We start from the raw sequence: 22,377 nt of genomic DNA, 5'->3' as shown, positions 1-22,377 counted from the left end.
AGGCTGAGTCATGGCTGTGTCAGGGACCAGTGCTTCAAGGAGTAAGAGCATAGGCAAGGAACTTGGGGGTAGGACCACTCATCTTCTTTCCTTTTGCTTCAAGAATCCTAGACAAGTCTTGCAGCCATTTAACTTCTCTAGTCTTTAGTTACTTCAAACAAAGAAAATGAGGAAATAATCCTGACAAATTTCACAGGGAAACTGGGAAGTCAAAAGCATAAATGCAAAGCGGAAGTACAAAAACATAAGAAAGAAATAAAAGGTAGTGTCAAACGTGAGGAAGTCTCTGTATCCATCAGAGGGGAAAGGAGGCAGAACAAGTTACAAAAATGCTAGCTTTGGGTAGAGGTACTTTACCTTACCAGTTTGGAACTGAGATTCAGGAATTTGTGCTTCATGCAGCTTTCGTTAACAGTCATTTTGTCTCATTTGTAACAGTATAAAAATCTCAAAGTATGTTTAATAAGTACAAGGTAAGCAAAGGACACACACACACAAAAGATTTAAATACACTTCATGGGCTTCCCTAGTGGCTCAGATGGTAAAGAATGCAGGAGACGCAGGTTCAACTCCTGGGTCCAGAAGACCCCTGGAGAAGGGAATGGCTACCCACTCCAATATTCTTGCTGGGAGAATCCCATGGACAGACAAGCCTATGGGCTATGTCCATGAGGTCACCAAGAGTCAGACAGGACTGAGTGACTAACATACACACACATACAACATAAGGCAAAGTAACCATTAAAACCAACAAACTAACATCTAAAACATTAACACAAAACTGCAAATCAAATATTAAAGTTTAAGTTCCGCTGAAGTGAATGGTCATTCACTTCTCTTTTTAAAAGAGTGTATACAAAAAGCGGGGCTTAGTTTAATATGCTTCTCAGTAGACAGGTAGAGTGATCTAGAACTGTCAACATGAGCCCACTATTAAAGATGATACACACTTCTTTTGGGGCCCTGCATCTTTTCTCCACACCATTTTCACTAACTATAAATCCTCTGCAACCAGCCTTTCTCCACTCCACACTAAAGAAAAGAAACAGGCAGACTATTTTTATTATTTCTGTTTGACAAAACATATGGAAACAATAATTCCATAGACATGTACATTATAATAGGAAGCAATCCTATTTTAATGTAATTTTAAAAATTAAACAGACTCAAGTTATTTAAACTACTCAGTTTATTTGAAACTCACAAATGAGGCAGCCATGTCTCTAATTTACTTAGCAGATTCATATAGTTGGCTAGGACTTTTTGAGATTACTTCTCTTATCGATGTGCAAAGCAATTAGGAAGTTAATTCTCATTTACTAGAAAAAGTTTTTAAACAAGTAAATTTGTCCCAGAGTAAAAGGCTTAACTCAGTCATATTTGGTCAGTTTCTTTTTTCCTCTCAGGTTTTTTTTCATGTTGTTTTATTTTGTAGAAGAGAACAGATGAATTAAAACCAGTTTTGAAGTACTATTTTTATACTATCTTGAAAGTACAGCAGAAAACATTAAATTTCTTTAATAAATACTGTCCCTGCCAAATAAACCGATTAGTTTTAACTACTTTCATTAAAACACAGGCATGCAGAAATGAGGAATGAGGAGGTTCTTTCAGGAAAAACACTGAAAAAAATAAGATTTCATCTGGCCTTCCCATCATCACTTGAAGAATTGTTTGGTAGTTACATCATCAGGAAATAAAATACTATCCTCTGAGGACCCCTACTCTTTACAAAGAGGAAAGAGAAGGTTTGAAGTCTAAATCACTCCCGGAGATGTCTTGCCCCACCACCAAAAAAAGAAAAATAGAGAGAGACTTCCCGCCTCCACACCCTCCCTCCGCCCCGAGCGAGCAAAAAACAAACTTAAGAAAAACGTATTTACAAAGCACATGCATAAGAATAACATGATGTATATTTAAGAATCCTAAGCAATAACAGAAGCTTTAGCGCCCCAGAGGAATAAAAAGTTACAAGCTGATCGACCATGACCCCCAAAGACTAGGATAGCCCGGCTGGAGGGCGCCAGCGTCCCCGGCCCGCCGCCCATTCCCCTCCGCGGGGAGCCGGGACCGACGGGTCTTTCACACGGTCCGAGCGTCTGCGGGGCCGGGGCGCGCTGCAGCGCCGCCGCTGCGGGTCTGGCTGTCACCGGCGCCCCCGCCGCCCGCGCCGCACACGCGGAGCGCCTTATAAGGCAGCGCAGTGACGTAACGCCCATAGGCCGGGCGCGCTCGGCGCCCCGCTCGCATTGTTCGGGCGACTCCCGGAGCGCGCACAGCCCGCTCGCGACGCCGCGCGACTGCGGCCCCCGCCCGGTCCCCGCCCGGCCCCGGCGCAGGCGACTCAGGTAAGCCCGGGAGAGCCGCTCCGCTCCAGCAAGGGGAGCGGAGAGCCAGGCAGTCTGTAGGTGTCTTTTAAAGTTATCAGCATCACGAACTGCAAACAGGTTTCGAAAAGCGCATCCAATGAACTCTAGGATCAAAATCTTTCCCAACTCACACAAAACTTAAAAAGTTTTCTCTGATGGAGAATACAGATTTGGGATTTAGTTTTAAATGTGGAGGTGAGGGATGACTATATATTACAGACGCCTTCGTATCCTGCCTCTATTGAGAAATCTTTGGGGGAGAGGGTGGGGGGAATATGCTGTAATACAACAACTCTCCTGATCTTATCTCTCCTAGGACTCAAACTCCTTTCAGTCTTACAAGAGCACAAAGCGAAAAACCACCACAAGATAGTGGATTTCTTTCCCACCCAGTGTCCTCTCTCTTTTATAAATAAATCTTCATATGAAAGACGAGAAAACCCTTGTTAGGAATACATCTTGTAATTAGGATGAATCTAACTTTAAAAGTAAAGCACTTTTTAAGATTCAAAAAAATCCTACAAATTCTAATCTGTCTTAAAAACAAGTTTTAATTAGTACAAGAAAGTAACGATTACAGTTTTGTGTTCTAACTTTTTACGTCAACTCCAGTCAATGGGTAAATGACAAACTGCACTGCAATTAAAGATAAAGCTAGTTTGTGTGCAGTAATATGTTGGACAGTAGTTTATAATGTAGAAATACATAATAAATTTAAAAAGGAAAGCCTATAGAAGAATTTTGTTAATCAGTGGCATTTTGAGCCATTATTTATTACCTCTAAACCTTGAATAGACTACTGCTATAAATGAATCCTTACAGTATGATAACTGAACAAGTGGCAGATGCTGAAAATCGACTTATTTTACTTTACTTTTCAGAATAAAAATCAGCAGAGGAATTAAAAATAAAATATGCTATGTCAAAAACACTGGAATATGAGATGAAAAAATGATTTATCACTTAAATTTTATTTGGTCAAAACAAAACTTAAAAGTGTGTGAAAGAACTATTTTCCTTATAAAATAGTCTCTATGCTTTATTTATCATTTGAAACATAGATTTGTTTTACCTGGTCAAAATGTGGAATATATCTGTATTTCTAGTAATTCTGTGGTTGAGTTTTTAAAAGTATATGACATTGGTGCCTGCCATTTTTGCTTCAGAGGGTTTTTGTTTTGTTAGCTAATTTTGTTTGGAACAATGCAGGCCTTTGGTTTTAGTATTCTAAAAGAAAAATTATATGTTCCTTGGCCTGAAGATAGGCTTTATAAACTGCAGGTTAGTATTGAGAAGTAGGATTTCCTCAAAACTATTATTTCAAATCTAGGGAAGCCTACCATAATGAGAAGAGAGTGGGGGCAATACCCGGGTTACTGTGGAGAAGTACAGAATATGCAACAGAATAGTTGTTTATTTGATATATGCTGTAATTGGAAACTGAAAAAGATTCCTGTCTTGGAAAAAAGGTATTCCACTCTTTTGAATTTAATAGAGGAGGAGGGAAACAGAAACCATCAATTATTGTTTTAGCTTTACCCAAAGTACCATCTGTATCATAAACTATTAGCTCAACTGTTGAAAATCATAACCTCTATCAAAGTTCTAACAGCTGTGTTTCAAGAGTCTATATTTTATTTTTTTAAAACAGACAAGCATCAGTTTGTAAAAAAATTTTAAATGACACACTTCAATATTCCACACTATTTTCCAATTATTAACTTGAAAGCACAGTTGAAAGAACAATCATCTGTTAAAATCCCTTTTAAAATTGAAAGTTAAAAAGGTTTTTCATGGATACATTATCTCACAGTGGGCTCTCTGAGTGAGCATTTCTTAGTTCTTGAGACAATTTATATGATGGAAAAAATGTTTTGGATTGAATCAATGTGAATTTTTACATCTTCAAAAAACATATTAATTTTATAATTAATAAACTAATTTACCCTTCTATGGTGATTAACCTTACCTGTTAAGCCCTGGTATTTTTGTGATATTTTCCTAATGCTGTGATGAAGTCTGTAGGAACAGTCAATATGAAAATACAAATCAAGCTTAGAACTTCTCAAGTCCACTTATAATTCCCATTAATCTGCTTTCTCAAAATGCTCTGAATTTTGCTTGGATTCTTTGCTACCTCTCCCCCTCCAAAAATTGCCTTTGGTAATAAATGGATTTTGAGATAAAAATGAAAATGGGAGAGAGGAAGAATAAAATTCCATTAATTCTTCTTAGGTCATGTTCTGTCTATATCTATTGCTTCAGGGCAAAGTGAATGCTTTTACAAGGTGAATGGAGAAAAAAAAATAAAGCCTCCTATTAAAAGGAAGAAGGAAGGGGCGGGGGGGGGGGAAGAGAACTGTTTATAAAAGAATGGATATTATGAAGTAATATCAGGGTATGAAAAGCAATATTGGTCTCAACCTGCTTCAGGAATTAAAATCTGTTATCCACATAGCCAATCATTATCTTGGAAAAATTGAACACACCTTATCCTCTTGGACTTTTAAATGATTTTTAGAGTTTAATTTACATTTGACTTTGAATTTAGCTTCAATAAAAACTGATTTAGTTTTTGTAAATTATGTTTAAATAAGGATTTAAAGATGAAGAGACACTGCATATGCAGCATAAGACTTTCAGAGAAATATTTTTATGGCTGCCTCTGCCATCACTACAGTCTATACGGGCCACCAACTCAATCACTTAATGTTTCCTTCATGTGTGCTGCAAAGACTTTTAGAAAATCCTCTGGCCAGTTAGTTTCTGCTTAGAGGGTTAGGTGCACTAATTCCTTAGCAGATCATCACCAACACTGTTGTAAGTCCTCCTACATTTCCTTTTTTTAAAAACAGAACTGAGATTCTCTCCCCCGGCCTTCTTCTGCACTAACATTACCTCCGACTGGGAAAGCTGCAAGGCAAATAAAAGTGGGAAGGCTCTCCAAGGAAAGTCACTTGGTTCTTTTTTCAGATATGGGAGGACTTCCTTTTCATGCTTCCTTCCAGGAGATTCTAATTTAGCAGGTTAGATAGGACAACCGCAGTTTTCATTCTGAGCCCAAAAACAGAGAATAAGACATTAGCAGCGTTCTTTCTCCAGTCTGACCATCCTCACATTCCTCTGCCCTACTGGTTTCAAAATAAGGTTAACTCTTAAAGATATAATTATTACTTTTAAGGACTAGCTTAGGAAATGATACGTCTCTGTGTGGGGGAAGGGGTAAGAAGGTATGCAGAGGAGTAGGTAGGTAAGTGTATCCACCACTGGGACAGGTGGAAGTGCAAATTCCTTGTTTCTGGTTATGGCAGCTACTGATTCTAGGCTCAAGGACAGTTACTGTCAGTAAAAGAGAGTGTATTATGTCAGAATAGCAAACACTGAATCCCACAGATGTGAGTTTGAGAAGTGCCTTGATAAATTCTTATGGACTGTGGGATGTCCCAGGCCCCAGAGAGTGCGTGTACACACACACGCGTGTGCACATATACTCCCACACACACATGCGTGCCCATGCACATATACCCCCACCCACACACACCCCAGCAAGGAATGTCCATAGAACTTGATAACTGGAAGAGGCCTTGGAAGCCATCTGATCCAAATGCCTCACCTTGCAGAAGAAATTCATGTCCACTGTGTGACTTGCCTCAGAGACACAGAGCTACTCAGAGACAGAGCCAGGGCCGCATGCATTTTTAGCCTACAGCCTTTGGTTTCCCCTTAAATGAATGGCAGGAAGAGATGAGAACAGAAGCCCCAGAAGAAGCCTTGGTACTGTAGGTGTTAATTTGGATATAAAATCCATTTTAAAAAAGTAAGTAGAAAGGTTCAAAGTTCTTGTTAATAAGTACAAGTAGTAAGAAGACAAAGAGAAAGGAAGGAGGTGAAAATCAATACAGTTTAACCAGGCTACAACAATGGAAGGGAGGTGATAAAGGAGAACAAAGAAAACAAATAATAAGTGTACTTAAAGGTCCTCTGGGTGGCAAAGCTCTCTCTCTGCCCAAAAGCTGAGAGGTGCCCTGCAAAGAGTGTGTATGCTTTACAGTTAAAGTCACTTAGGCCTGAACCACTAACATGACAAGTGACCTCTTCTCAGCACCTTCCAACTAAGCATTCTTCATTCCCTATACTTCCCCAGCTAGCAGGTTCCCTTTAAAAACCCAAAGTGACTCAATGCCTTTGAAACAACCCTCCCAAAACTTTCAGAGGAAGTCACTGTGGGCTTTAAGCTCCAGTGATACTTGCTTTACTTTACTTCATATCATGCATTTCTTATGACATTAAATTGCACATTAACTGCTAATTTGTTTATCATTTATCTCCTGGACTATAAACTCCTTGAGGGTGAGTTTTGCTACCACTTTATCCCTAGCACCTGGAAAAAAGAAAGACCTAGTTAAGTTAGTAGGTGTGTCACAAGGCCAAGCAGGGTACTGAAAGAACATATGAACAAATTACAACCTAGAAGCTTCTTATTTGGTAAAAAAAAAAAAAAAGAATATTTCTGGAAACAGTGGGCTAGGAAGGGCCCCTTCAGACTGTGCAGGAGCCCTAAACAGATCTCTGCCACCTAGAACTGACTTACAAACACAAAAACCAGAAAACAAATTAGGCTGAGATTAAAAGTCACGGCAGTGAAGGCAAAGCAATCTGCTTTTACTGTACATTATATGGTGTGTAGGCAGACTTCAGGTCAGATGCTTCTCTGTCGACCCACCTCCACCTCCTTCACTTTAACATCCTCCCCAAAATAATGAGAATGAAGATGGTGAAAGAGTACCAGGTGAATTGCCTCTGGGCAAGGAGTGGACGGGAAGCAAAACATGAAACAGCAGAGTGTAGTGCCTTTGTCTTTAATGAAGGGTATTCCTCTGTTTCCCACTAATCGCTGTGCCTCAGCTAAATGCCCACCCCCTACTGCATTCATGGGGACCAAACGGTTTGTCCTTGCTGTGACTAGAAATTAGCAGATGCCCGTTTCCCAAGTATATACTTTGATTCCAAAGTTTCTGTGGGTAATCCAGTGCATCTGCTAGGTTTTTCAGAAAAGGAATGATTTTTCTGTAGTTTCAAAGTTAGGTAATGCCAGTGTCAACCTGTGAAGCCAGCCAAGGGCTTGTGACTCCTCATCAGTACCAAACATTTACTGAGTGCCTACTAGGCACGGTGCTCAGTACAAGGCAGGACAAGCCTAGCAACTAAATTCTCCACACGCCACACCATGTGGCTAACACAGCTACACCTACCACTGATGACAAGGGCTAAGATCATCAGTAGCTCTTGCACAATAGTTTCAATCACTGGTCACTGTCCTGTTTAGGCTCTTTTTTAATGAATTGATAAAGCAATATAGATAATGTAGGTCAGCTATACATAAAAATTAAGTAAAGATAAACCACGTGGGACTATTTTTTAAAAGAATACAACACAAATGTAGTCAATCTCCAAGCTTCTTTACTAGTGACACTAAATTGATAGACAAACAGTGTTATCTCAACACTAAGACTACAGAGTAGGAATGATGGTTCGTAAATCAAGCTCTGCTCTTCTTGGCTCTGCCATCCATGCTCTGCATAAGCCTCCTGTAGCCTTGGCTTCCATTAACTTAAAAAAGGACATGATGTCATCCACTATAAGCATCTCTCAATACTAGGTAAGGACAGAATAGTGTGCAGTCACCCCTAAGAGAATTCTGATCAAGTACAGCCAAAGACTATAAAAATACAACCTACTGATCGTTCATTACAGAGACACATCAGCTAAAGAAAATGGGAAGAATGTGAGGGGAAAAGTCCAATCTGAAGCCAGAAGCAAGATTCACATAACTATAGCCCTGAGCCTGTGAGAGCTTCGAATCATCCTACCAAGAGCAGCCTCAAGGATGAGGTCAGACCTTCGAGATGAGCAATTCTGACAAGAGTGAACCTTCCAGATTTATCATATCTCATGGCCCACCAGTCTCAGAACAAAAGTTTAAAGGTGAACCAAGTTTTTCTCTCTCTTTTTAAAATTCTTTTTTAAGTGAATCAAAACAAAAACAAATCTCTGAGCAGAAATCATAAGAGGAATGTAAAATATTCATCACATTTGGGCTGACAAGACTTAAGTGACCGCTGCTGTTACATTTGAAGAAAAAGGAAGAAGCTGCTTTGTCTAAGCGCTTGGGGAGAGCATAAGAACGTTCCTTCTTGCTGAAGACAAAGGGCTTGCAGTGAGATGCAGTGTAAGTCTCTCAGCCTTGGCAGGGACTGGTCAGTGAATTGGGAAGCAGAGGATGCAAATCATTCTGTGGAGTTTTGTGAAAAGTAATCCTTTGCTACTAATGAGATTAATTATTCTTTAACAATAATATCAATTCATTTATCATCAAGGTAGTTAAACACTCATTTTGTTAGAAGAAATACATTATGTTTGAGGTTCCATATTATCCTTCGGGCTTTGGTACAACTGCCTACATAGGGCAGACCAAGATCTTTTAGATAAAGATGAGAACAACTTTGTTAAGTGATTATGGTTTTACTCATGTCCTCTAAAATTATGCTATACAGGAATCTTCTAACAGTCCCATAAAATTCACTGGGCTGAGCAAAGATGCAAAGAAGCACAGGCAAAGTTAACATTCTCTGGCTAGTTTTCCCACATCTGAACTTGATTTAAATTTGTGTTGAAGTGACTTCATGTCACTGAATGATTCTCCCTCCTCAGAAGTGACAGGAAAAAGAGGAACAAAATTCTACTTCTCTTTCTTTTGCTCTAATAATTAAATTCTGAAAACTTTAAGTCTAAGAGGCAGTCATGCTCCCCTTAGAAATGGGTCTTCTTACCTCTCAAATTGTTTGGTCATCCAGTATGTACTAAGTTCAGACCCATGTGGAGAACACAGAGGTATCAAATATTCTAGGAGCTTATAGTTAGTTCAAAAGCAAAACTAATACAACATAACAAACTAGAAAGTGGTATAAAATGATACAGAGTATTTGTGTCACAAAACTGTTAAGAGCTGTGGGAACTCAGCCAAGGTCAGACAAGTTAGGTAACATTCATGGAAAAGATATAAAATGAAATGTAGCATTCTAAAAAATGATGACAGATTTATTCCTTGGAAGTCTACTCTGAAAAGGGAATCTGAGGTAAAAAGAGAAGGAAGGCTTGACCTAGCATCAGAACACCTGAAGTCTGATTTTTAATTCCATCGTTGCCTTTAGAACAACCTGGACTTCCATAGTGGTTTCAGTCCTTAAAATGAAGATTAAAAGTGATGATAAAGCAGTTGGCCCAATGCCAGACCCATAGGAGACACTCAGTAAATGGTACCTCTTACTATTTAGATATTATGTAGTCTGCTCATTCATCGTATTATGAAGAATGATGCTCCATCAGCATCTGATGCTATTGGGGTCCACCAGGCTGAGGCGCAAGGGGTTGCCTTAGGGCCAAAGAGGAGGTGCTTTGCAGGATGCAGTCCCAAAGAACTCATGTTTTCGTAATCCAGCCATGGGTGATAGTAAAGGATAAAGCTTACTGGAGAAAATCCATGTCTCTAGTGCTTAACTTCAGCGACTCTGAAAAGTGAGGTTATCTTTTATCCTAAGTTCTCTGCTGGAAAGGAATCCCTGTATGAGAAACCCACTTAAGCTTTCCTAAAGAAGTTGTAGCCACCTGAAATAAAAACCAAGTCACTGACTAAAGGATCAAGGAGAGAGAGCAAAAGGCTTAAAAGCTAATCTGGAATCTCCCTGTTTTACCTTGAAAGTCCTACCAGGCTGGAGAGGCACACATATAAAACAAATAGGTGAGACAGATTTTAGGCAGCATGAGCTTAAGTAGCATTTATTATGTCCTAGCCACAGACAATAAAGATTCCCTTTCAGAAACTACTAAATACTTGTTAGGTGTTCAATTTTCAGTTTAGTTATACTTTCAATTTAGCTTAACATTTTAGGTGTCAGACACTAAAATGATTTATTTCTGTACTTTTACAGCACACTTATAACCTTGAACTACAATAAATGGCTGACATATAAAGAACCCAAAATAAATGTGAATCCCATGAAATTCCAATAAACGTTGCCTTATAGTTATGAACCACAGATCAGATGAGTCACAAAATCTCTGACAGAATGGAATATACATTTTTGACATGTGAATTTGTGTACAGTGCTATATAGGAAAGAAGAGAGGGAAAGGACTTTAAAGGTTGGTAAAAGTGTAAGTCAAAGTTGCTCAGTCTAGTTGGACTCTTTGCAACTCCATGGAATTATCCAGGCCAGAGTACTGGAATGGGTAGCTTTTCCCTTCTCCAGGGGATCTTCGCAACCCAGGGATCGAACCGAGGTCTCCTGCATTGCAGGCGGATTCTTTACCAGCTGAACCACCAGGGAAGCCCAAGAACACTGGATGGGTAGCCTATCCCTTCTCCAGGGGATTTTCCCAACCCAGGAATGGAACCGCATTGCAGGTGAATTCTTTACCAACTGAGCTATCAGGAAAGCCCTTTAGGGTCGACAGTGGTTTTATCCTGTGCAACCGGGATTTGGATTTGAGGATCGTTAAAGGCGGTGTATTGCTTCCCCCCTGTTGCAGCTGAGGTAGCATGCAGATGAGCAAAGGTCACAGAGTTAAGTGGATGGCAGATTTTGGTCAAATATCCCTGTCCATTGAATACATGGCTCCTTCAAAAGTGGCCTGTTGTTTAAGAATTGGGGTTTTGCTTTTTTTCTTTGTTTTTAGCTGTGAACTTTAAGAGAGTGAACTTTGAAAGTGAGGGAGAGTGAAGTTAGTGCTTTTTTTCAATGACTTAAAAAAAAATAATGACACTGTTTTCAACTACTGCAAGCATGAAATAGTTTGCCCTTTCTCAAAATTCAAATCTTAAAATGAAATAAAATTCAAAAGTAAGATATATATGGTCAGGGCAGAATAGACTGGTCTTCATATAGCGCATGCACAGGTACACTACATAGCCTTTTCTTCAATTCTGCTACAATTTCTCATGCAGATTCATATAACTAAACGGGGACACTTTTGCCCAAGGACAAAATCCACTGCAAACAGGCCCAGGGCCAAGGGAAGTAAAGTATTAAGTCACTGCTCTCACCTCTAGCAGTTCTATTGCAAACCACTGTAACATCTTGATGGAATTGCCCCTTACTGCACAAGCTAAGTATTCTCTAGAATACATTCATCTTAAAAGAACCCAACTTCTAAGAAGAGAAACCCAACTTCTAAGAGAGAAAATAGGATCAAACTCTGCGTTCATGCTTTCTGTCTTCTCAATGCTCAGAAGTGACAGAAAAGGGAAATATAACCCAATGCTCTGAATTGTTATGGAAAATTAAACAAGGTTAGATGACCAAAATAATTTTAATTTTTAAAATGTATGCAAGAGGACATGTACAGTCCACAAGAAGAACGGTCATTTATATTACAACAGATTTTAGAATAAAACTTTCCCACCTATCTGTAATTAAAATTTACATGTGGCCCAGATTAATCAAAACATCATGTAGGAGTCAGAAAGCAATCACCTTCTGGAACTATTAATAAGAAAAGTAAGGTTACATGGAGGATGTTCATTGTGGTTCATGATTCAGTTGTTCAGCAGGCAGTCAGGCCAAGCATCAAGCTTCATCTCCCAACTGCTTTGACCTCCACATACTATTTAATGATATTAAATGTTCCTACTTCCTTTGCCTTCCTTATTTACTGATTTACTAGTAGAGCTAAAAGGGAAAGGGAGAAAGAAGGAAGTTCCCTCGGGATCAAAATGTCTCACATTGTATATTCTTGGGGTTCCTATCTGGCTTGTTTCTCATAGCAAGCTTGTGACTTCAGTAGTCACAATAAAACATAAGCGTCTGTTGTTGTGGTTTCTAAATTTCTGAACTCTAAATTTCCCACTAACAAGTTAGGAAACGTTTGGTTTCCCAAGCATACCATGTTAGCCGCTGCCTCTGTATAGTCAGCCAGACTGCAGGGAGGTGAAAAGCAATGAACTCATCCGCTCTGGCACATGACTGCTCCATGCTTTGGCCTTTTATGTTAAATATGAATGCCAGCGAATTAAGTATGAAAGCCAAATAAAAGAGGAAAACCTTAAAAAAAAAACTTACAGGAACTAGGGGCTAGAAAAATTTTTTTTTTGGCTCAGAGTAAGATTCAAGAAAGGATTATTCTTTGTGACTTTTAAAAAAAGAGAATAAAAGAAAGAAAAACAACCTACCAAGGAATAAGCTTTAAGAGAAAGGAATTATACTAATCCTCCAAAATAGCAATTTGCAATATATGAATGAAAATAACCTGTGATCTGGGAAGAGAAAAAAGAGATGAAAGAGATTAAAAACAAAATTCTGCAGCTACATCAGAATGCTTTTCTAAAGAATTTATTTCTGTTTTCCTCAATCCACTAAAGGGACATCTGAATATAAATGGATTTTGCAATAGGATAAATACATATAAATATTACTAATAAGATAAAATACATACAACACACATTTAAGGGTATACAGCATTATGCCCTTGAAGTCTGTTTGAGAAAAGGCTGCCCGTTAAAAATATTTTCCGAGAACTTTAAGTTCCTTGAAATGTTCTACGGAAATGGTATTTATGACAAACCCACCTCCTCTAGGGAACATGAGATGTTATTACTGGCAAAGTCACAATTTTTTAAACCATCCAAAAATAATCACGAATTTATGCCAGATGACTAAACGTGTTTTATTATTACAATGATTAAGGGAATATTTGCTCACGTCTCATGATCAAGCTCAGAGTAGTCTTACAGAGAGCTTATAGAGAGTAACAGTGACAAAACGGTAGATTGCAAGTGGTAGGGATTCTCTGTGCCTTTCCTGGGCAGAATATTACAGCACACATATTCACTGAAGAGGATGGGACACGTGAGATAGCTGTGCATGCATGTTATGGTGGTGGCAAACTGCTTTTCTGTAACATGAGAATAATAATAGTTGCTTCTTATGACTGTTTCCAGAACTAGCATGGTACATGGCATGTAGTAATTGCTCAATAAATGATTAACTGCTTAATCAATGAGCGTAGAGGAAAGGAACTATTAACAGTCATCCCTCAGTATCCAAGTGGGAGTGGTTTCAGGACTCCCACAGATACCAAAACCAGCAGATGCTCAAGTCTCTCATATAAAATGGTATGGTATGGTCAGCAGATACCTGTGGGTTCTACATCCGCAGATACAGAGGGGGACAGCACCACATGTCTGTTGCTTACAGTCATAAAACACTCTAGTTCAAAGGTAGAACAGGTGTTTGTTCAAATATGTAACAAATACTTAATGAGCCAATTACATACTAGGTACTGTTCTTGAGCTAGAAAATACAGCACTGATGAAAACAGACCAGTACTTGAGCGGTCACTGAACACACACACACACACACACACACACACACACACTCACACACACACTCACACACAGACATCCCCACCTCCCTGCTCACATGAAGTTTACATTCTAGTAGGAGAGACAGCCAGTAATCAAATAAGTAAAATACAGTAACCATGCCAGGTGGCACTACAAGAACTGGGGGAGAGGCCTTCCCTGGGAAGGCAGGCAGTACACAAGCCAGAGGCCTGCTGTGTTCAGGGAACAACATGGAAACTGGTATGACTGGAGTAGACCAAGCAAAGGTAGGAGGGGTCAGGGAGTCAATGGGATAGGGACACAGCGCAGGAATGAACACGAAAAGCATGAGACAAGAGAAAGAGGAAACTCTTGTGAGGTCAGTACTCTCTGGGCTTTCTAGCATGTAGACTGTTTAGTTGAAAGAGCACATGCTTTGCAGACAGTGACTTTTTATTCTGGCTTGGTTATTTGTGCTATTTGGCAATTATTTAACCTCTCTATATTTTAGTTTTTTGGTCCTTACCCTCATCTGTAAAACAGGAATAATACCTCATAAGGTTGTTTTAAGAATCAACCCACTCCAGTGTTCTTGCCTGGAGAATCCCAGGGACGGGGGAGCCTGGTGGGCTGCCGTCTATGGGGTCACACAGAGCCGGACATGACTGAAGTGACTTAGCAGCAACAGCAAGATCAAGAGGCACAGGCTAGACCCTCAATATGCTTGTTTCTTTTTTGCTATAAACTAAATCACACCCTGGATAGCGACTGGGAATTGGAGTCTGTGTTCCAGTACCAGGGCTACTGTAACAATGGCCTTGCATGTTATTTAATCTTTCTGGGCTTCAGTTTCCTAAGAAAATGTAGATGCTACAAACAGACATTATAAAAACAGATATAAATCAGTTAAGCCATTGTTATAAAATGATAATCAAAAATATTACTATTACAATTTATCCTAATGTTAAAAATTCAAAACTGCAAAAGTATATGACTCCTCTTCCTCTATGTCACTTCATCTCAAAAATCCTACAAATTTTAATTTTTTAAGCATGAAGTTGTAAAGATTTATTTAGTAGCCATGTTGATTTTCATTCCCATATCCTGCCCCTGCTGAAGAACACTGATCTAATAGAAAGATCTCAAAAAAATGTTTAACTGCAAAAATCAAGGTGAAGGATAAAGAATAAGCTATTTTTGTACAAAAAAGGGTAGATAAGAATCTTTATTTGTATTTTCTTTGTTTATTCATAAAGACACTATAGAAGTACATGTAAGAAGCTAGTATCAGTGGTTGGAGAAGGCAATGGCACCCCACTCCAGTACTCTTGCCTGGAAAATCCCATGGACTGAGGAGCCTGGTAGGCTGCAGTCCATGGGGTCGCTAAGAGTCAGACACGACTGAGCGACTTCACTTTCAATTTTCACTTTCATGCATTGGAGAAGGAAATGGCAACCCACTCCAGTATTCTTGCCTGGAGAATCCCAGGGACGGGGGAGCCTGGTGGGCTGCCGTCTATGGGGTCGCACAGAGTTGGACACGACTGAAGCGACTTAGCAGCAGCAGCAGCAGTATCAGTGGTTATAAGTTGGTGAAGAGGAACTGGCAGATGAAGGATGAGGTGGGATCCTATACCTTTTAATATACATATTTTGAAATGTATTTAATACATTTAGGAATGCTAATCTAAAATCCCAAGACTGAAGTTCAGACTTGTGAAGAGTTAAGACTGAGCAAAGAAAACTTTTTAATTACAAAGCTAAGTATACAACAGTATGAAAACCTCAAATGACCTCTTTCTCAGATAATCTGGGTATCCTTCAACCTGTTTGTACTTTTTTTTAATGAAATGCTCAAAAAGAATTTAAAATATCATCAATAGTCTTCTTCACAGTTTCCACTATGAAAACTAAACCCGGCAGTAGCACATACAGAAAAAGGTCTGTCAGCCCACCCCACTGCTGAGTCCCCAAGTGGACAAGTCTTGGCGCGTATTATCTCAGCAGAGAAGGTGCACTGCACATTTACACTCAAGAAACAACAAACAGGAGAAACAGGAACAGAGCATCAGAGAGGCTTTGGGAGAATCAGCTGTTAGCATCCATTGTGGTGTGCTGGTATGGCACTGGATAACGCACATTCAAAGTATCGTACTGTACCAGGAAGGGAGAAGAGCTTGTGGTGTAGACCTGTGAACAAAAGAGAAATGGAAAATACTGATCCTAAATATATTTCAGCAGCAAATAGTGAAGTTATGAATGTTAGATCTCTTTGTTGTCTCTGACATTCCTAAGTTTTCAAAAAAAAATCACCTGTGCCCTAAAATGGTGGTTACCAGAGGCAGCTTCCCCCTGCCCCGGATGCCCTTCGCTGCTGTCATCATCATCGGTTCAGCTTCCTACTCTAGCAATAACTGATACATACATTGTGCCAGGCAGTATGCTAGGTGCTTTTGTGTAGATCGTTTTACTTAATCCTTAGAACAACACTGTTATGAGGGAGGTTCCAATATTATCTCTATCCCACAGATGAAGAAAATGAGACCTATAGAAGTTAAACTGCTTGCTCCGTCACACTGGGTAGAAGTGGGGAAACCAAGTCTCAGCTTTGAAGATTGAATTCCAAAATCTCAGTTTCTCCCCAGCACTATCCTGCCTCCCACAGGATTCCACTGCCTCTTCCCCGTTGGTGCATCAGCCCTGGGGGTGTACTGGCTCCCTGTCAGTCACTCTGCCTGCCCCTTGCCCTTAGCCACCTGCACTGCTTGCTGCCATCTGCTGCTGTAGGGAATAGGCAGCAGAGAGGACATCATTCCCATCCTAAAGCAGGCTACTACCATCATGGAGCCAGTAAATAAGATACAGAAGAACACAGATCACAGAGGGCACCCACAGAGAGGGGAGGAAGAAATGAAAGAATGAGAAACAGTCAGTGTTAGGAACGTGGGGACAAGCCAATATCACCATTATCATCAACTTAAAGATGGCTCTGCATGCTATCTACCAGGCAAGGTGCTCTCGGGAATATAGATGCATAGTTGTATCTGTGACAGTCCAAGGCATCACTTGCTGGGTGACTTTTTTACATGCTTCCTCTAGAAAAGAAAAAGGCAGCCAGGGAAGGCACCATGGCTATGGGAGCCCCAGGCAGGCCTTGATGGATCAGGGAGATGAAACTTTTAGTTGGCCAAGAACCTGAAGTCTCAATCTGTTAAAAGACAGGCTAGTTTGCTTTTTCCTCCCTAAGTTTTTTAGTGTAGCAATCAAAATGGAAAGTCTGGAGAAGAAAAAAAAGTTAAAATATTGACCTGAGGAACTGCTTTCAAATAATTAAGAACCACATTCAAAGTGGTGGGGCAGGAGGACATGAAACGTGAATAGGCTCTTTAGTGCATACTCAAAAGTAATTGTTTTTTAAAGTTTCTTCTTGATGGCTGTAATATATTCAAAGCAAAGGAAAAAAAATCCTATTCAGCAAATGGCAAAAAGAAAAATTCATCTGAGAAGATATTTTTCAATATGAAAAAGTAAAATGGGTGTTAAGGAAGCACAAACTTACTGGTATTCAATGAACATCCATCATGCGATAGTTCTTTATAGAAAGTAACTTAACTGACAATACGGCACTGAAGAAGTAACAACATATAATTCAGGCTCTAAGTAATTATCCTGGTACACATTTGCACAGGCTATCCTTATTGTAACTCCCTTGTTAGTTTCCATTTCCTCCCCTGGCCCTAGACTGAGAACCTTTTTAAGTCTCCACCCGGCCCTTTGATTGGAGGGTGCAGTGTCTCCTAGACTAGATTCCACCATCTCAAAATGAAAATATTCTTCTCAAGTTTTGTGCTGGTGAGCTCTTAGACTGATCTTTTTCTGCTTCTGAAACTTTGCCTTTCAGTAGTTTTTCTTTCTAGGAGATTCTTTGTTTCCATTTCTTTAAAGATTTTCTCCCAATACTGGTCCTTTTGCTCAATCTGAGGATTTCATAAGCTCCTCTTAGGATCCTGTTTCTCTGCTAAAAGCTCCTTAACCTCCTGATAATTAGTAGTTCGTTCGACTATTTGTGTCTTATTAATTCACTTCCTATGACCCTTGGGGAGCCAAACAAGATTGTTCAGATGCTGAAAAGTCCTGACTCACCGCACCCTATTTTTACTTTATATTTCTCTGACACCAACTAAAGCCTTCTGTATCACTTCTTGCTGCAATTCTTGTTTCACAGTGAAGGAAAATAGCAACCCAGTTTCCTGGATCTGGACCCATTTATGGTGTCTCTAAGTGATCTCAATGATGATGACAGTATCTTCAGTAATAGGGACATAAAGCAGACACAGATTTATACTCATACAGACATTTTGGCTAGCAGACGCCAAAAAACGTGTTACTGTTCTTCTGTATCTTGCTGACCAAGTCAAATGAATCAAGCGTTACATTATGACTATGGTATGCTGGAGCTGTAATTTTTTTTTAAAAAACCTTTGACTTCTGAGAGAAATAAAAGGAAGCAGCATACATAGAATAAAAAAGACTAGTCATAGCTATTTTTATGAGTGCTCCTAAAAATTAGACTAAACAGTGAAAAGTCCCATTGAAAAAGCAGAGAGTAGAGCAAGGAAACATAAATTACTGGTTAATTACCAAGAACCTATCTCAACCTAAGGAAGCTTTCTAACACATTCCATGTAATTACTCTAAACTGCTTTGAATTCTGCGGTTATTGAACCATAAACCCAGCTGCTATCAATACAATGCAACAATTAAAAACATATTGGGTAAAAACTGCTAAGAGATATAGGGGGTTATCATCATAGTCAGACTATCAAAGTCTAGCCCTGAGAGCAGACATAAAAGTGAATAAAGCAGAGTATGTAGTTTCTTGCTTATTAGTTAACATGTTAAATCAAGAAGGAAAAGTAATGTATTAAACTAGCATGGAAAGAATGAAAGCAAATATAGGAATTGAGAGCCATCAAGGTGAGGTTACACAGTTAGGTCTAGGCATGAGAGAGATACTATTTTTTATATCTTCAGAAAAGACCAAACAAGATTTGGTACCATCACACTATTTGGTTGTTGATGGGCAACTATTTTAAATTCTGACTAGAGTGATGTCTGCAAATATACAGGCAGGTTTTAACAGAAAAAAAGGTAAACTGACAAATAATAGGCACAGTACTTTGCATATAGTAGTTGCTCACTATAGTGATATAATAAAAGTCTGAAATGAATTAACTGTCAGCTGACCTGCACGGCACTGAGGATGAACCCATTTAAGAACCAGGTCATTCAGTGGTTTCCATGCCCTTATTTCAAATTGTGGTTTTAAACAAAACATGATGTCTTATGGAGAGAGCTTTGTCATTTAGGATTTTTCTAAGAACTGGGAAAGAGGTATTTTCTGAAGGAAGGGAATCTTCCACATAGCTGTTACAGGTAGCAATTAGTTTAATTAATGACATAAACATTGAACCAGTGACTAGGCCAGTGAGTCTGGGGACTTCATCAGTGTGTTATGAAGCGAAGGGCTCACTCAGTAACAGCCTGCAGAAGTGACAGCCTAAACCAAAGACTTCTCCAGAGAAAGAACCACTTGCCATTTATGCTTCAACCACCTATCCTCAAGGTGAAGAGTGATTCTCAAAGGCTGGCCCCTTTCAGGAGGTCTATGAGGTTAAAGCTGTTTTCACAGTAACACTAGCTTTTTCACTCAATCCCTCACAAGGAGTTTTTCAGAGATGTGACGTGTGCTGATGTCATTGCTCTGACAGCTGATGGGATGTATGAAACAGCTCGGAGAATCCAGCTGCCTTCAATTAAGCCAGGTATTAGAGTTTGTAGAAATACAAACAACACAGCCCTTTCCACCAAGTTTTGGCATTATAAAAAGTGATTTTTCATAAAAAAAATGTTATTATGTTTCTATTTTAATGAATAAATATATAAATATTTTAAAATAGCTTGGTCTGAATTTCTAATACTATAAATATTGGTAGACATAACCCACACAATCAAAAGCTCTTCAGAGTCCTCAATTATTTTTTAAGAGTGTAAAGGAGTCATGAGACCAAGAAGTTTTAAGAACAGCTGCTATGGAGACTTTACTGAGTTGCACTGAAATTATCTGCTCATCTTTCCCAAGAGCCTACAAACTCTGGAGAACAGGAGTCTCCCCTCTTCATCGCAGTATAGCCCGGTAATATATTCCTTTGTTGTTTGCAAATTAAATGAACAAAAGTGTTGCTATATTCATAACATCAAAAACTTTAAATTTCAGGTCCACACAGTATATTTGTCTCCTGAAAGATGACACATGAGAAGCTAAGCTGACTCTGAAGTTGTCCACTACTTGTAGGTTGGTTTCTGCAGCTACCAGAAACAACACAATGCCACGAATGGCTTGTGAAACTGGTTTCTTTGGTCAGTAATCATGCTAAGCTTATTTATATGGGCCGGTTGTCTGAAAAATCAGGAAAGAATCTGGAAAAGCAGAACCAGAATTGGTGTGTTAGGGTGGTCAGATCAGAGATGAATATCTCCTTTTCAGTTTCATTTGTTTGTTGACGTAATGTTGTTTGTGTAGTAAACAAACATACTTGTCCAGTAGAGCTCTAGCTCTGAGGAAAAAATAAAAAGGACCACTCCTTTGTTTGCAGAGATGAAGGTATCAAAGAAGAGTGAGGGGCTAGGATGTGGACGGTAGCAACCATCTCCCTTCTCAAACAAGCAAGCACATACAGTTCTAATACATGGTTCTGAAGAAGGAAGAGAAGATATTCCAACAGTCTCGATTCTTTCCAGAGGCCACTGTACTTAACCAATTATACCTAATTTTCTTAAATACCTAAAACTATGCTCATGGTAAGCACCAGAGCACCTTCTTTTAAAAATGAATAAAATTAGATAGGATAATAGTATAGTATTTTCCACAGGAAAATGTTCATTCATTCATTTAAAAAACCATTCATTTGGTACCTTCTACATGTAAGGGCTTTGCAGTAGACACTATAGAAGACACAAATGAATCAATCAGACATATGTCCTGTGCTTAAGAAGCTTATATTTTAGAGTGTTGATTGTAATATACATAAATAAAAATAAAAAGTGAGAATTATATATAAATCATTATGGGTATGACTGGCATTTAGACACACCATCTGTTTCCTATGTCTTATATGATGCAATTACTATCAGTCTTACATAGAGGAGATAAAATACAGTCATACATGTGTGCTGACATGTGTGTATGTAAATAAAAACTGCAAAGATGCTCTGAATGTACAATTTATAATAAGGAGCCAGCATTATGGTTAGTACCAAAGAACACTCAAGATGACAGATGTGATTATTTTTGAAAAAACAAGGAGCTGGTGTTGCACATAATAATAGTGATAAACCGCAGTAAATTATAATAGTTCTGAGCCATAATAGAAACTCTAAAGAACTGCCATAAGCCACTGCTGTTAACCAGTTTGGATTTAACTATCTCGCATTTGTGTCCGTAAAAGCAGCTTCTACAACCTGTTTTTACTGGACAAGATTCAGGGACTGTTCCTATAATCTTCTTGTGTCAGTCCTTCAACATGAATATGAGTACTCCAAGACAAGATTCTTCAAACTGGAGTACATATACTCTTTAGCACACACAAGCATGGAGAACATGAAGGGAATCGGTATCTATAGCTGCAGTTCTCACACATGCTTTCCAAGACTGATCTGCCAGGAAAAAAAAAAAAAAAGCTTGTGCTCTAAAAGCTTCCTTTTCAAAAAAGTCATACTTAATAGAATCTCACCAAATGCATTTTCCTGGGTTGGAAACCCCTCTATGGTACAGATGTAGGGACAACTCTAGGAACACTTACTTCTTATATAATCCCATGAGAGCAGAGCATCAGCAGCTTCAAAACCAACCACTGGATGGAAATACACAAATAACAGTACCTGTTATTTCATCTGGGCCTCATCTCTTTTAGAAGTGAAGTGGCTGCCAGAGGGATGTGTATTTACACATTGGCTTAAGTTGGAAAAAAAAAGCCAGACTTTTCCTGAACGTCTGTTTTGGCTGACTGGTTTGCCAATGATGACTTTTAGATTATATGGCAGATGTTAATATGTATCTTCTGCAGTTGTTTAAACCCTGAATACAAAATTCCAGATTCCAGTGACGTGGTACTTAGTTTAAAAAAATTATTTTAGAACAAATTATCAAAAGAGAAGTTAAGAAAACCCCATTTAAAATAGCACCAAAATGAATAAAATACTTAGGAGTAAGTTTAATAACCAAGAAGGTAAAAGATCTGTATATTAAAAACTGTAAGACATTGATGAAACAAAATGAAGAAGACACAGAAAAATGGACTGATGTTCCATGTTCATGGACTGGAAGAAAATATTGTTAAAATGTCCATACTACCCAAATTATGAAAAGATTCAATGTAATTCCTATCAAAATTACAATGTATTTTTTTCACAGAAATGGAAAAATCAATCCTAAAATGTATATGGAACCAAAAAGATGTTGTATAGCCAAAGCAGTCTTGAGAAAGAACAAAGCTGGAGGCATCACATGTCCTGATTTCAAAGTATACCAGAAGGCTATAATAATGACAACAGTTGGTATTAGCATAA

At 38.9% G+C, this 22,377-nt stretch overlaps 2 protein-coding genes across 5 annotated transcripts in view; one reads left to right on the top strand and one right to left on the bottom strand.

Moving 5' to 3' along the window:
• Nucleotides 1-22,377, bottom strand: part of CMSS1 (cms1 ribosomal small subunit homolog) — a 398,161-nt gene that overhangs the window by 337,987 nt on the left and 37,797 nt on the right. The window lies entirely within an intron of this gene.
• The window catches only part of FILIP1L (filamin A interacting protein 1 like), a 312,163-nt gene that overhangs the window by 260,638 nt on the left and 29,148 nt on the right, over nt 1-22,377 (top strand). Inside the window, exons 1-2 of one of the 4 annotated variants that reach the window (XM_069551112.1) lie at nt 2,131-2,348; nt 8,124-8,354. The exons of 1 other annotated variant lie outside the window; for it this stretch is intronic. The gene's annotated coding sequence lies outside the window, so the exon portion shown is untranslated. Of the gene's footprint in view, nt 1-1,875; nt 2,349-8,123; nt 8,599-22,377 lie in introns of those variants that run through there. 2 more of the 4 variants (XM_069551120.1, XM_069551104.1) reach the window with 2 other exon arrangements.

Source organism: Ovis canadensis, chromosome 1, assembly GCF_042477335.2.
Source record: "Ovis canadensis isolate MfBH-ARS-UI-01 breed Bighorn chromosome 1, ARS-UI_OviCan_v2, whole genome shotgun sequence".
Classification (NCBI taxonomy): domain Eukaryota; kingdom Metazoa; phylum Chordata; class Mammalia; order Artiodactyla; family Bovidae; genus Ovis; species Ovis canadensis.
The sequence above is the reverse complement of the archived record's forward strand: the minus strand, read 5'-3'. Positions and strand labels throughout refer to the sequence as shown.